At 38.9% G+C, this 12605-nt stretch overlaps 1 protein-coding gene across 1 annotated transcript in view; it reads right to left on the bottom strand.

The window, feature by feature from the left end:
• The window catches only part of PARD3B (par-3 family cell polarity regulator beta), a gene marked incomplete at both ends in the record, with an annotated part of 80004 nt that overhangs the window by 24501 nt on the left and 42898 nt on the right, over positions 1-12605 (bottom strand). The gene's annotated exons all lie outside the window — the stretch shown is intronic.

Genomic DNA, 12605 nt, shown 5'->3' with positions numbered 1-12605 from the left:
CTCTTTCCCGTCCTGAGGCACATCCTTTCCCACAACAGATTCCACAGACTGGATAAATGCAATGGATTTTTTTCCTGCTCTTTCTATCCCTTGGCAGCATTTATCTGGTAAAGAAATATTTTCACAGTAACTTCACAGAAGATGGAATTATGTAACCGTTCGGCCAGGCACGAAAATACAGTGCACACAGGGACCTGACATTAATACTAAAGGTCTTGAAAACTATTATTTAACTTTCTTTTTGTGATCCTTAGACTTTTAATGTTTGCATTTTTTTTCGTACTGGGAGAGGGACAGAGGTACCAAATGAGATAAGACCACTGTCAGCAGATGATATATTAGGTTTAATGTACTGGACTTCATTGTGACCCTTATGGCAATAATGTAAACAGAGCAAAACCCGTAACAAAGACCTTCTTTGGAGAGGTCACTTCTGCCAACTCTGCAACACGAATATAGCTGGAAGACATAAATCTTCAGCTGTCAACACACTAACAGAATTCAATTCAAAGCTTGATCCTAACTAGATAAAGCCTGAAGTTAATCATTTTGTTGTTGTTGTAGTGGTACAGTTTGCCCGTGTATATACTTGCCATATCAAGTTGTCTCAAGGCAAAAGGTAGCAATGTTACAAATTAAGGCCAAAGAACAAAGCCAAGTAGATAGGTAATTTAATTTTCAATAAAGGTTCTACCCTGTATATTAAAACTTCCAATTTCTCTCAAAAGATGGCTCTTCTCTGAAATATGGCTTTAAAGGTTTAGTGTTTTCAGTTCATCAAAGATTTGTAGAACTTACTTTCAGTTTATAAGTATCAAGAGAGTTGGGGGTAAGAGTGGGTTGTTTTGTGTTTTGAAAAAGAATCATGACCAGCTTTGCAAGCAAACGCTTGGAATACAAATCAAGCTGGAACCCCTTTTGGTTCACATACCGCTTTTGAACATATAATATTGGTAGTGATTCTCTTTGTGTGTAAATCAGAGCACAAGCCAACAGATTTGGCTTCCACGGCAAGACCGATCTAGTTCACTGAAAGCAAACTTGTCACTAATGGAAGAACTATTTTAAAAAATGTATATTGAGTATGTGCCATCTCTTCCAATCACTTTTCACAGTAGTACCACATGTCAAGAGACAATTCTTGTTGTAAGAAGCATATTCCATACCAACCTTGTAAATCAGGAACTCGACCTCAAGCACTGCATTAGCAACAGAAATCTGACATAGAGCCTTCATATGGTAACCTCACTGAAAAAAGATAGCGCCTTGGTAGGAACAGATGCCAGAAGTAGACAAACCTCTTAACAGTAATGCTCCCAACAAAGCTAACCTCCTTTAGCTAACCACTGAAAACACTGGTGTTACAAAAGCTCTTCTTTTTGGAAGGTTGAAAATAGTCACGCCATGAGATGATTTTGGTTTTTGAATGAACTAGACTTTTCTTCCAGACACTAGCTGCAACACAGTTCTGCTCATGCATGACAGCGAACTTACTACTCATGCCTCAGAACTGTTTTGCTATTTAAAGCTTTCCTTGCAGTCTACACCAATCGGCATAAACTATGTCATTTCTCTAGTTCTGGGCTTATGGTTACTGGTGTTCTTGCTGTTAATGAGGTGACATCCATACTTGTCCTTCATCTCCACTTGGGAAATGGATTTCACAATAATGACAAATAATAACAAATACTGATGTGCACAACACAATCTCATGTTTCTGCTGACTGATTTACAAGTTTTAAATCACAAGGAATCATTTTTTGATCAACAAGTCTAATCTCAGATTTGTTTAGTGACACAGCACAACATCAGTAAGGACACATGTAAGATAAAAAGTTCTTAGAAAAAGATGGCAACCAAGAGGTTTCTTTCCTGCTAAAGATCAGATCAGCAAAAAGTGTCTCAAAGCTGGATAAGAGGATTATTACAGATAGTAGGAGTATCAGACCTTCAGTAGAGGTCTTCAAGAACAGATTTTTAAACACATCACAAATGTTTCAAGACACATTCATTTCTGTGCCAGAAAATAATGGTACAGCCTTGTGAAGTGCCTGAAAGTCTCCTATTTCCACATTTTCATCATTCCACAGGATAAAACTTCTGTGAGGAATTAGATGATAAAGTCTGGAGTCCGTAACCACAATTACAGCTGCTTCCTCCACACACTCCCCGCCCCCCCTCCAATTTGAGGCTAAAAGCTCCTCAAGAAAAGTTACCCTCTCCTGTACTGCACACCACCACCCGTTTTGATCTGAAGGCATATAGTGCTCACACATATGACAGATGAGCACATGCTCAAGTCAGCAAACACAAAGCCAGATATATTGAAAGGCTTAACTGATCAAGGAAAAATGAACCATAACACTGAAATTATAATTGAGCTCCGAGAATTACATTAGAGTTCCAGTCACGTAACAGTCACTACAAATGGACAGATTCCTTTCATACTGCAGCATTTCATTGGAAGCACAGTAAATTGAAAGAGATCATCTCCTGCCCAACTAGCAGAATAACAGCAAAACAAGAAAGCACAAGACACTATTATAAGACAATGATCCAATATACACAAAAATTCTCAATCTCTTGTTCATATTTTAAAGACTTTAAGTCAGTTTTTCAACAGTAGCAGAATTGATGATGCTAACTCCCAAAACTTGACTCAAATTCATGACAGTGTAATAGATTTACAGTGGCAGTATAGCAGTTTTCACTTAGGAAATAGGAATAAAATGCAAAATGATGTGGCAAAAACAAAAGCCAAGAAAGGATGCACATCTAAGAACAGCAGAAGTTTTTATTTACTTACACAGGGATATGTAAATTAGGCAATTTTTCTTAGTGCTGGAAAAAGCAAATTAGGACTGAAGCAGAAGAGAGGGATCCTATTAAATAATAGCCCTCTGCAAACAACTGTAACCCAAAGGCTTGAAAGAGTCTCATATTCATTATGTGCCAGCTCTCAAATTAGGTAAACATGTATGCGGAACAGCAGAAGGAGTGACGAGTACATACCAGGAACATTTCCTACTCCTTAAACATACACAGTCTTCTCAATTCAACAGTCAGCATGGACACATATTAGTCCCAACAACAAATATGCTGGAATCAGTCATGGGTCTTCCTGAGGTTAGGGAGTATGAGAAAGTCTCCTTTCTTTTCTTTAAATTTTGAAAATGTTTGTTTCATAAAAAACACAAAACATCTGGGGAGAAAAAAAAAAGCAATGGTGGCACTTTTGGACAGAGACATGGAAGTACTGATTTCTGGCTAGAAAAAGAGAGAGGAAGAGACAGAATTTACTGAAAACAGTCAAAACAACTGCTTTTATTTCAAAGGGTGTAGCTCTAACCAGCTAACACAGCAGACAGCTGTCCTTACAGCCAGGCTACTGACCAGCCCCATTCTCACTATCATCACAACCCAGAAAGCCCGGATTTTCACATCTTTAAAAAACTGTACCAGATCTGTTTTCTAACTAAACTCTGGTTATAGTGTAGTTTTGCATTACTTTTTACCTAAAAAGAAATCTTTTTAGCTATATTTTGCATCCACACAAAAGTGGACTATACCACCTAGTCCAGTAAGCCAGCTTTAGAAATATTCTTGGGCCACCACAGGCCATAGAGAGCCCTAAAAGCACCTCATTTCCCCGTTAGGCTCAGAATAATATTATTCAGAAGTAAACTTGCAGGGAATATAAAACTGCAAATAAATCATTTTTAGAAAAGCTATCTAGCAAAAACCATCCACTTCCACTTGGAAAAAAATTCTTATTAAACAATAACCAACACGAGACAAACCTCAGAACTAGACAAATTCAGAGAACAGGAAGTCTGCACAAACAACTGAGGAAAATCCTGAGTGCAGGGTATACTGCGGAGTATAAAATGGTCATCGGACACTAACAATAAACTGAAAGGAAATAAATAATGTCTATTAACAGGAGAAATACACATGGTATCTACTTAAATTAGGACTGAAGCAGTCCAGTATGCCCAAGGGAAAGTATCTTTATCTGAAACTTTCTTTTAACGCCAAAATTAAAAGTGAAAATGTATGTCTGAAGTTCTAGTTTACAGCATTGTATTCCTTAAGAGCGTCAGCTTTTTAAAACAAAGGAAAGACATCCAAAGCCGAAAGCAGAAGGTCACGGAGCAGGGTGGCAGACTGCAGACCTCCCTCTCCCTACCTGGCCAACAGTAAACATTCTTCCAAGAAGGTTCAGTGGGAGTTCAGATCCTACCAACATAACAGTCAGGTTCAAGGAAACCTGGGGGTGAAAGGAACGCTTAGTTTACAAATGCAGGAAATGTCTCATCTACTGCTCTCTCAACAGACAATTTTAATTACCATATTTAAAAATTGAACATTTTTAGCAACGCTTTGAAGATCATGTGAGCATTTCTGACAGCCAATGAGTTTAAAAAGCCACATCACTATATTTAGCTTTAAATATCACCACTTTCATAAATATTCCCAAACCAATTAGTCTGTGTTACAAAGTAAAGGTGTTTACCTTTAGTTAGAGCAACTAATGCTACAGCTAACATTGCATACAGAAGATGATCCCCAAGGCCATATAGCTCAAGGAACACCTATAAAGACCCTTTTTTGTTCAGTAATAATATATCCAAGCACAGCTTAAAGTAAGACAACCCTGTTTGAACTGAAGTTACACACATCCCGATGTAACATCCAGCAGTTTGAGTCAGTACTGTTTTCAAGTTCTGGCCAACTGTATATGACTGTGCCTCAGAAAGGCTTCTCCACGGCTTGCTTCGGTCTGTCAGGACAAAACGTTTCAGTTGCGTGCAGCTAAAGAACTTCACGTGACCACAATACCGAGTGCCCTTCAATACTCCTGACCCCCTCAGACTGTAAAAAGGGGATTGCTACAAACCACAAGTTTTAAAAGTGTTTCAGACTTAAAATCAGTATCTAGAGTCCCTCATTTGGCCTTAAATCCATAATGGGCCTAATCGAAACTGTGGCCCTAAAACCCTACATTAAGAAAACAGTTATTTTTTCTTTATTACGAAGTACAGAGTCAGGCTCTCTTAAGGCCAGGGAACACTCTGAGAAGTGAATTACATAACAAATTACCAGTTTGCAGAAACCTGTTCTTAAAACACCTTCATGGAAGAAAAAGAATTTCTAAGTGGGGAAAAGCACTCAAATCAGAGGCTCTGAATAGGTTAAACATTACACACTGCAAAATACCAACTTTAAATGAGTTACACAAAACTCAAGAACCATTCAAATATTAGATATGAAATTGAAGTTTGCGCAAGTATCTGTGGTTCATCTGCTTAGCTAACCTTTCACTAACAAGCTGATACAAGACTGTCTTTCTGCCCACACATAACACCCAAAACCTCTTCCTGAAATATATTTAAGAATGGTTTAGTATTGCAAAAACATGCATAACACCTCAAAAAATTTTCCAGATTAATTTTGTTATTCTAACTTACGACTTTCCTTTTTTCCTTCCAAATAAGCATAATGAAATATGAAATATCCTTTTAAAACAAACCAGTAGTAAAAAATTGAGTAAGTTGTTCTTAAACATTGCAGAGCTTATCCTAAAGAGAAGACACTGATCAACAGATATGCAAGTTGTAGTTATAAATACATTTGTTTAAGTATGACAACTAATTTACCTTGATTAAAATTTTCTAGCCATGTAACCTCCCCACATTATAACTATCATCAATATATCAAGGATTGAAACCAATGCAAAGCAAGCTAATAAAAATGCCGCTAAACTGAAGGTAAAAATATTACTGTTTGTAACTGCATATTTCATATTTTTCCAGTGGTCTACTTGATTTAAATCACTCTGCCTCCATAAAACATGGTAAGTATTTTTAAACAGCTTGCAATAGTTCCATTTCACTTCCTGATTAAACCACATCATCCTCTCAACTATTCAGAATGAAAGTCGTTTGAAATGGATAATTGATGCAATTGTGCAGTATCTACAAATGCAATTAATCACTTGCTAAAGATGATTTTTAGGCAGGCAACAAATATGAAAATAAGAATCACAGCTTCTTTCAATGTCGTCAGTTGAAATGTATTCTTCTGGACTTGTAAAACATATTTTTCAACATAAGAATAGCTGTACATCCTCAGATATTTTTAAGTAATATGCAAGTGGATTCATGTTTAATTAGCACAGCACAAAGAAAAGCCATAATATAGTACGGCTTTTAACAATTACATGACAGGTTCAGGAACCACACAGCAGCATTTTCCCCCTCTCAATTACCAGTGAGCTGTGGTCTTGGCACTTAAAATGTATTTTAAACCAAGGGCATAAACAGATACTCTCCTGGGAATCAGTCTAGAGTAAGAAATTATTCCCCCAAATCGTTTGCGAACAACTCTCTGCTGAGGGTTATCATCACAGCTGAACTGTACTGGAGGATTACATACACTGTGGTGTTTAACGCAAAAAATCGGGCTGGCCAAAACACCCTTACCTGGCAGGTCCAACTACTCCGGATGACTTTGCACTGAAGCAGATTAGCAGAAACTGTATCACATGTGCAGTTCAACTGAAGTATTTGTATCATTGGAAAAAGTGGGACAGGAACATTTTATGCACACACACAGATTTTCAAAATTACTGATTATGCCTTAGCTCAGTGATCAACAACTTCTGTCAAAAGAATACGAGGGCAAATTCTCAGTAGTAAACAGGGCTCTCACCGTGAGAAGCAGCAGGAAGAGTACCTTACAGGGTTAAACACTGGAGACAATGTCTTCTGTCCTAATTACTATTGATCCAAAAGTCAGCAGGCACCTTGAAGTTCCTGCCTTCTATGTGGGCAATATACTGTTAATATCAAACATGGCTCCCAGGGAGCACAGGAATCACCAAGAACCAAAATTAGAGGAGGCTCAGTTCTTCAGTGACACAAGCTACACCAGTCAGTTTCTAACCTCTTAACTCACACCAAGATTTTCTGGAAGTGTTCAACCTCTACAGGTAAAACACACCTTGCCAATACCAATCTTCAAAATGTTCTCCCTAGCCTCTCCTTCTCTACCTACTCCCAATTTGTTTCTGGTCATAACCATTCAAAAATCTAGCTGAGGGGTATTCTCTGCATGGAAACAGCCAGCAATGCTCCATTTCTTAAGTCCTTCATAAACAGTAAGTTCTTTATTTTGAAGAGCAGCAATGATTTCTTTAGGCTGGGAGATAAAATTTTTACATATAACTTTGGTCATGAAACAGTCTCAGAGTCATCAGATGAAAAAAATTATCTAACACTAAGCCAGGAAAAAAAATTCACTAGTTGTAACAATCCTGGAACTCACACTTTTTTTGGCAGTTGTTTTGTATGGGTAAAGGGAAGGAAGAGGTGCAGCTGAAGTGCCTAAGTACCTCCCTTTGTGAAGGGCTCAGAGGAAAAGAAAAATGGAAAAATTGCCTCAGAATTTCCAGGGTGTGGCATGAGCAATGTATTTTCCAAAGCAGTAGAAATGAGATAGTGTATTGATAAATATTTTGAGTCAGCACCTCTACTACTGGCCATGAACCAATTCTTGAAGTAAAGGGAAATGTTGGGGGGACAACGACAACAACACCCATGCCACAAATCAACACCGACCAAAAAACTACTGAAAACCTAAGTAATATGGTAAACGTTCACACCTTTTAGGAGCTGTCAATATTGGAATAATTACTGAAGGGATGGAGTAACTGGCCAGCCATATGACCATTGGCACCTTTAAAACACAGGTTATGCTTATTAGCCCTCTCCCCCATTTATCATGCTGATTTTAAGTGCCCGCTTTGATCAGGTCAACATATGTATGCTATTGAATGCTTCTAGAGGGGATTTTCATGATGGATTCACACTAGGATTCTATAGAGTATACAGAATTTTAGGAGATGAACCTCTGTTTTCTACAGTTAGAAAACACCAGAGTCTGTCCAGTATCAGATAAAAATCAGTTTACCAATATCTGCATAAAGAGTTAAAGTCAATGATAGATCTCTTCCTGATGAAAACTATATTAACAGGACAAAATAACAGCAAAATATACAGAGAATGTAACTAACTTAATACCCCTCTACTGTTACTGTGCGAGCCTGCATGGTCTTTTGAAGACTCACAGGAGCTCTCCTGCACTACAAGCCAACTAGATACCACAAAGCCCTATTAAGAGGTCGCTGTGCCTGAGTCAGTATTAATTGCATCTCAGCAAGATTATTAATTTGAGCTCATTCATGCTAAGAGCATTTAAAAAGATTCTGGCTGACCTGAAGCATGTGCCTAAGTATCAGAGGTCACATACACAGATCCTGAGATTCTGCTAGGATATTAATATTCATATTTTATTTACCTTTTAGAGGTTTAACTACATTTTAAGGACTATTGCTAATCCATGGGTGGTCTCTAATTTACAGATAAGATTTACCAGCGCTATCAGCAATGCAAGGCAGCAAAGAAGCAGGTGTTTCCAAGATAATATTTGTGATTTCTTCTGTATTATCCACTTGGAAACAAAAATCTGTGTTCAATGAAGTGCACAACCTTTGGACATTCAAGTTACTACATAAATTATTTGTAAGCACTTCCATGGCAACAAGCATAATTTTAAAAGTGCACTATCATTAGCTCTACAAATGCACGCTAATCCTTTCTCTTGGTCGGAAACTGCCATTGGGCTAAAAATACTGCAAAAATATGAAAGAAATTCATATTTCTACAAGAAAATCCACCAAATTTTCCTCACACCAAGAGAACATCAGCATTATCTTCCCTAGCCTGACTCACCTTTTCAGCCTCCCAAGATCTTTATTTGATAGAACCTTTTCCAAGAGATTTGCAAACTACAAATTGTATTCTGACTCCTTTCTTATTTGTGCAAAGGGGAACTGGTTGTATTCCTCTTTAAAACTGAATGAAAAAAAAACCCTCTGAAACCACTATACATTAGGATTAATTTCTTCATGAGTGTATTAGTTAGTGAACATCTAAATGTTATCTAGACGGTCTAATGTATGATGTCACATTAAATTTTCCCCCAAAGTAGTATTCAGATTTTATTCACACCACATAAAATTCTAAATTCTTTTAAAAAAATCAAATCTACGAACACCACCAATGCACAATACAAAAAAGAAAAAAAAGTTTACAAATATCACTGAACTACTGAATCAAAACTTTCTACTTTTGCTACACTAATATGCCCTCAATATTATCTGAAAGGGTTCCAAAGAATGTGTATTATTCTAGAAGCTGAACATACAAATGACACTTCAGCCTAATATCTTCAATCTGTGCAACAAACCTTTTACTGAATTTACCTGTGTGTCATCCAAATGAAAATCATGTCTATCTTCACCACCACAACTAGTGGCAGCATGACTGAACAATGGCTTCCAAAATTTAAAAAAAATCACACTCATTTTCAAGGTTAATAAAAAAAGGGACTTTACTAAAGATTGTATTTGCTGTTTTGCTGCTAAGTCTCCCTATGAAAGGTGCAAATAATGTGATGCCTTAAACAAGCAAGTTTGGTCAACAGGAATCCATCGTTCTGTTGGCTCTGTAACATCAAGGAAAACCAAACCATCACCATCCATTGGCCTGCTAAGCCATACACACAGCCTGCAAGAGTCACTGTTAAGCTTTGTCTTAGATGAGAAATCTCTGCTCATTGCTTTGGAAACTAAAAAGTAACCTCAGTAAGATGGTGTAATGGTGTAAGAATGCTATCTATCTCACTTTAGAAGTCACTGTCATAGCCATATTTAAGTCAAAACAACAGTCACTTCAGTAACCAACACCAGATGAATCTTGCAAAAAGATGAAAAAGATGTGCTTGGGAATATCATGGAACAGATCCTCCTAGACGCTCTGCTAAGGCACACTGAGAACAGGGAGGTGATTCCAAACAGCCAGCATGGCTTCACCAAGGGCAAGTCCTGCCTGACACTCTAGCAACCTTCTATGATGGAGTGGACGAGGGAAGAGCTACGAATGTCATCTGTCTAGACTTCTGTGAAGCCTTTGACATGGTCCCCCACAACATCCTTCTTTCTAAATGGGAGAGATACAAATTTGATGGCTGGCCTGTTTGGTGGATAAGGAATTGGTTGGACAGTCACTTCCAGAGCATAGTGGTTAATGGCTCGATGTCCAGATGGAGACCAGTGACAAGTGGTGTCCCTCAGGGGTCCATACTGGGACCAGTGCTGTTTAATGTCTTCATCAGTGACACAGGCAGTAGGAACGACTGCACCCTCAGCAAGTTTGCAGATGGCACCAAGCTGAGTGGTGTAGCTGACATGCCTGAGGGACATCCCAAGGTACCAGGACAATTTGAGAGGTGGGCATGTGTGAACACTGTGAAGATCAACAAGGCCAAATGCAAGGTCCTGCACCTGGGTTGGGGCAACCCTTGGTATCAATACCAGCTAGGGGATGAAGGTATTGAGAGCAGCCCTGCAGAGAAGGACTTGCAGGTACTGGTAGATGAAAGACTGGACACGAGCCATCAACGTGTGCTTGCAGCCCAGAAGGGCACCTGTATCCTCAGCTGCATCAAAAGCATCATGGCCAGCAGCATGACCAGCTCTATTCCACTCTGGTGAGACCTCACCTGGAGTCCTGTGTCCAGTTCTGGAGTCCTCAGCACAAGAAAGACACAGATCTGTTGAAGAGGGTCCAGAAGAAGGCCACTGGAGCACCTCTGCTCTGAGGACAGGCTGAGAGACTTGCAGTTGTTTAGCCTGGAGAACAGAAGGCTCCAGGGAGACCTTATTGCAGCCTTTCAGTATTTAAAAGGGGCCTACGAGAAAGGCAGGGACAGTCTTTTTAGCAGGGTCTGTTGTGACAAGACAAGGGGTGATGGTTTTAAACTAAAGGAGGGGAGATTTAGACTAGATATAAGGAAGAAATTATTTACAGTGAGGGTGGTGGAACATTAGAAGAGGTTGCCCAGAGAGATGGCAGATGCCCTGTTCCTGGAAACATTCAAGGTCAGATTGGATGGGGCTCTGAGCAACCTGATCTAGCAGAAGATGTCTCTGCTCATTGCAGGAGAGTTGGATTAGATGATCTTTAGAGGTCCCTCCCTTCCAATCCAAACCATTCTATAATTCTATACAATTGATCACATTGCCTACATCTTCTCAGACATGCCTTTTTGTAACACACCTCTCATTGAGAGCTTGAGACATTCCCTGTACCTGTAAACAGTGGATCACACTCACATCCAAAGAGCACCTAGAATCAGGCCCACCTTGCCCACCTCTCCTCCCAGCACAGAGCTGTACTGTGGAACACGAGGCCTGGTCGAGGCAGTACTTTGTTCCTCCTGATCTGGATTCACCACTTACAGATCGTTACATTATGTTTTCCTCCGTGTGCAACATATGTTAGTAATTGCTAGTTATGTTACTACTGTTCCTCATATAGGATTACCATAGTGAAGGAACGGCACTGATTAATCAATTAGCATGGATTCATTAGGGAAGAGATGAAAGATAGGGCAATGTAATTGCGTTTACTGAACAGTGGGTGACAGTGTGCTTAAAGCCCAGGATTTCTAACAATACATAGCCACCTAACATGATATATATGGAACATTATGAATATTTAGAAAGAATAATTATATATATAGCAGAAACCATAGAGACAATAATCAGAATGACTCTGTGTGTGTAAGTAATGCTGGAGCCTGAAGAATGCTCAAGAGGGGAGAGAGCACAAGACATACAGTGCAGTCAGATGAATATTCTAGCTTTGACAGATCTTTAAATCTATCAAAGGTCTAGCTTCTAGATCTTTGTAGAATATTACATCATTTCCTATAGTCCAGTAAGCACAGGCACACCTGCACAATAAAGTGGTAAACAATACAAACAGTCCAAAAAAAAAAAGGTGTCATAGAAACGTTATGAACAAAGCCATGTTAAGCACAACATGAAGAAACCAGCCTGCTTTCCTAGTTCAACAGTGACAGAGCCAAGGCTCTATACAATAAACAGAGGCATGTAGAGTAACATAGAAGCTTTTTCTCCAGATGACCAAGGTACAGATCCTTCACTGCTCGCCTTTGTCACAGGTTGAACACTGAACTGACATTAGCAATTAAACAACACAAATAGAAAACTCCCAGACACATCTCATGTTTCACTGTATGATCCCTGTTAGGCACTAATGCAACAACCAAAGACCTCTTCTTCTGCCTAAGGGTGGTATATGGCCAGTAATGCATATGGATATCAAGAGACGAGACAAGAATTAATTTCTTGAAAATATGGTTCAGTCAAGAGGTATTGAAATATAGCTTCTGCAGCACTCTGAAATTATAAAGGCTAAACAAGAATGTAAAAGCTTCAGAAGAAATGCTTTGCTAAAAAGCTATGGTAGAAAATACGCCCACCATACTCCATGAAATCAGCAATCTGCACATAAATCAAAGATCAGTTCCACATGAGACCCAATCTATAGCATGGCAAGGACCCAGGGAACCACAGGTTGTGATTAGTGTAGAGCTTCCTCAGTTTGGAATGCAGCACTTGAACGCAAGCTATGAAAATTACACTGCCTGTTTAGAATTACAGGCACTTGCAT

This window comes from Buceros rhinoceros, unplaced genomic scaffold, assembly GCF_000710305.1.
Source record: "Buceros rhinoceros silvestris isolate BGI_N320 unplaced genomic scaffold, ASM71030v1 scaffold6835, whole genome shotgun sequence".
NCBI classification, from domain to species: Eukaryota; Metazoa; Chordata; class Aves; order Bucerotiformes; family Bucerotidae; genus Buceros; species Buceros rhinoceros.
This window is presented reverse-complemented; position numbering and strand designations above follow the sequence as displayed.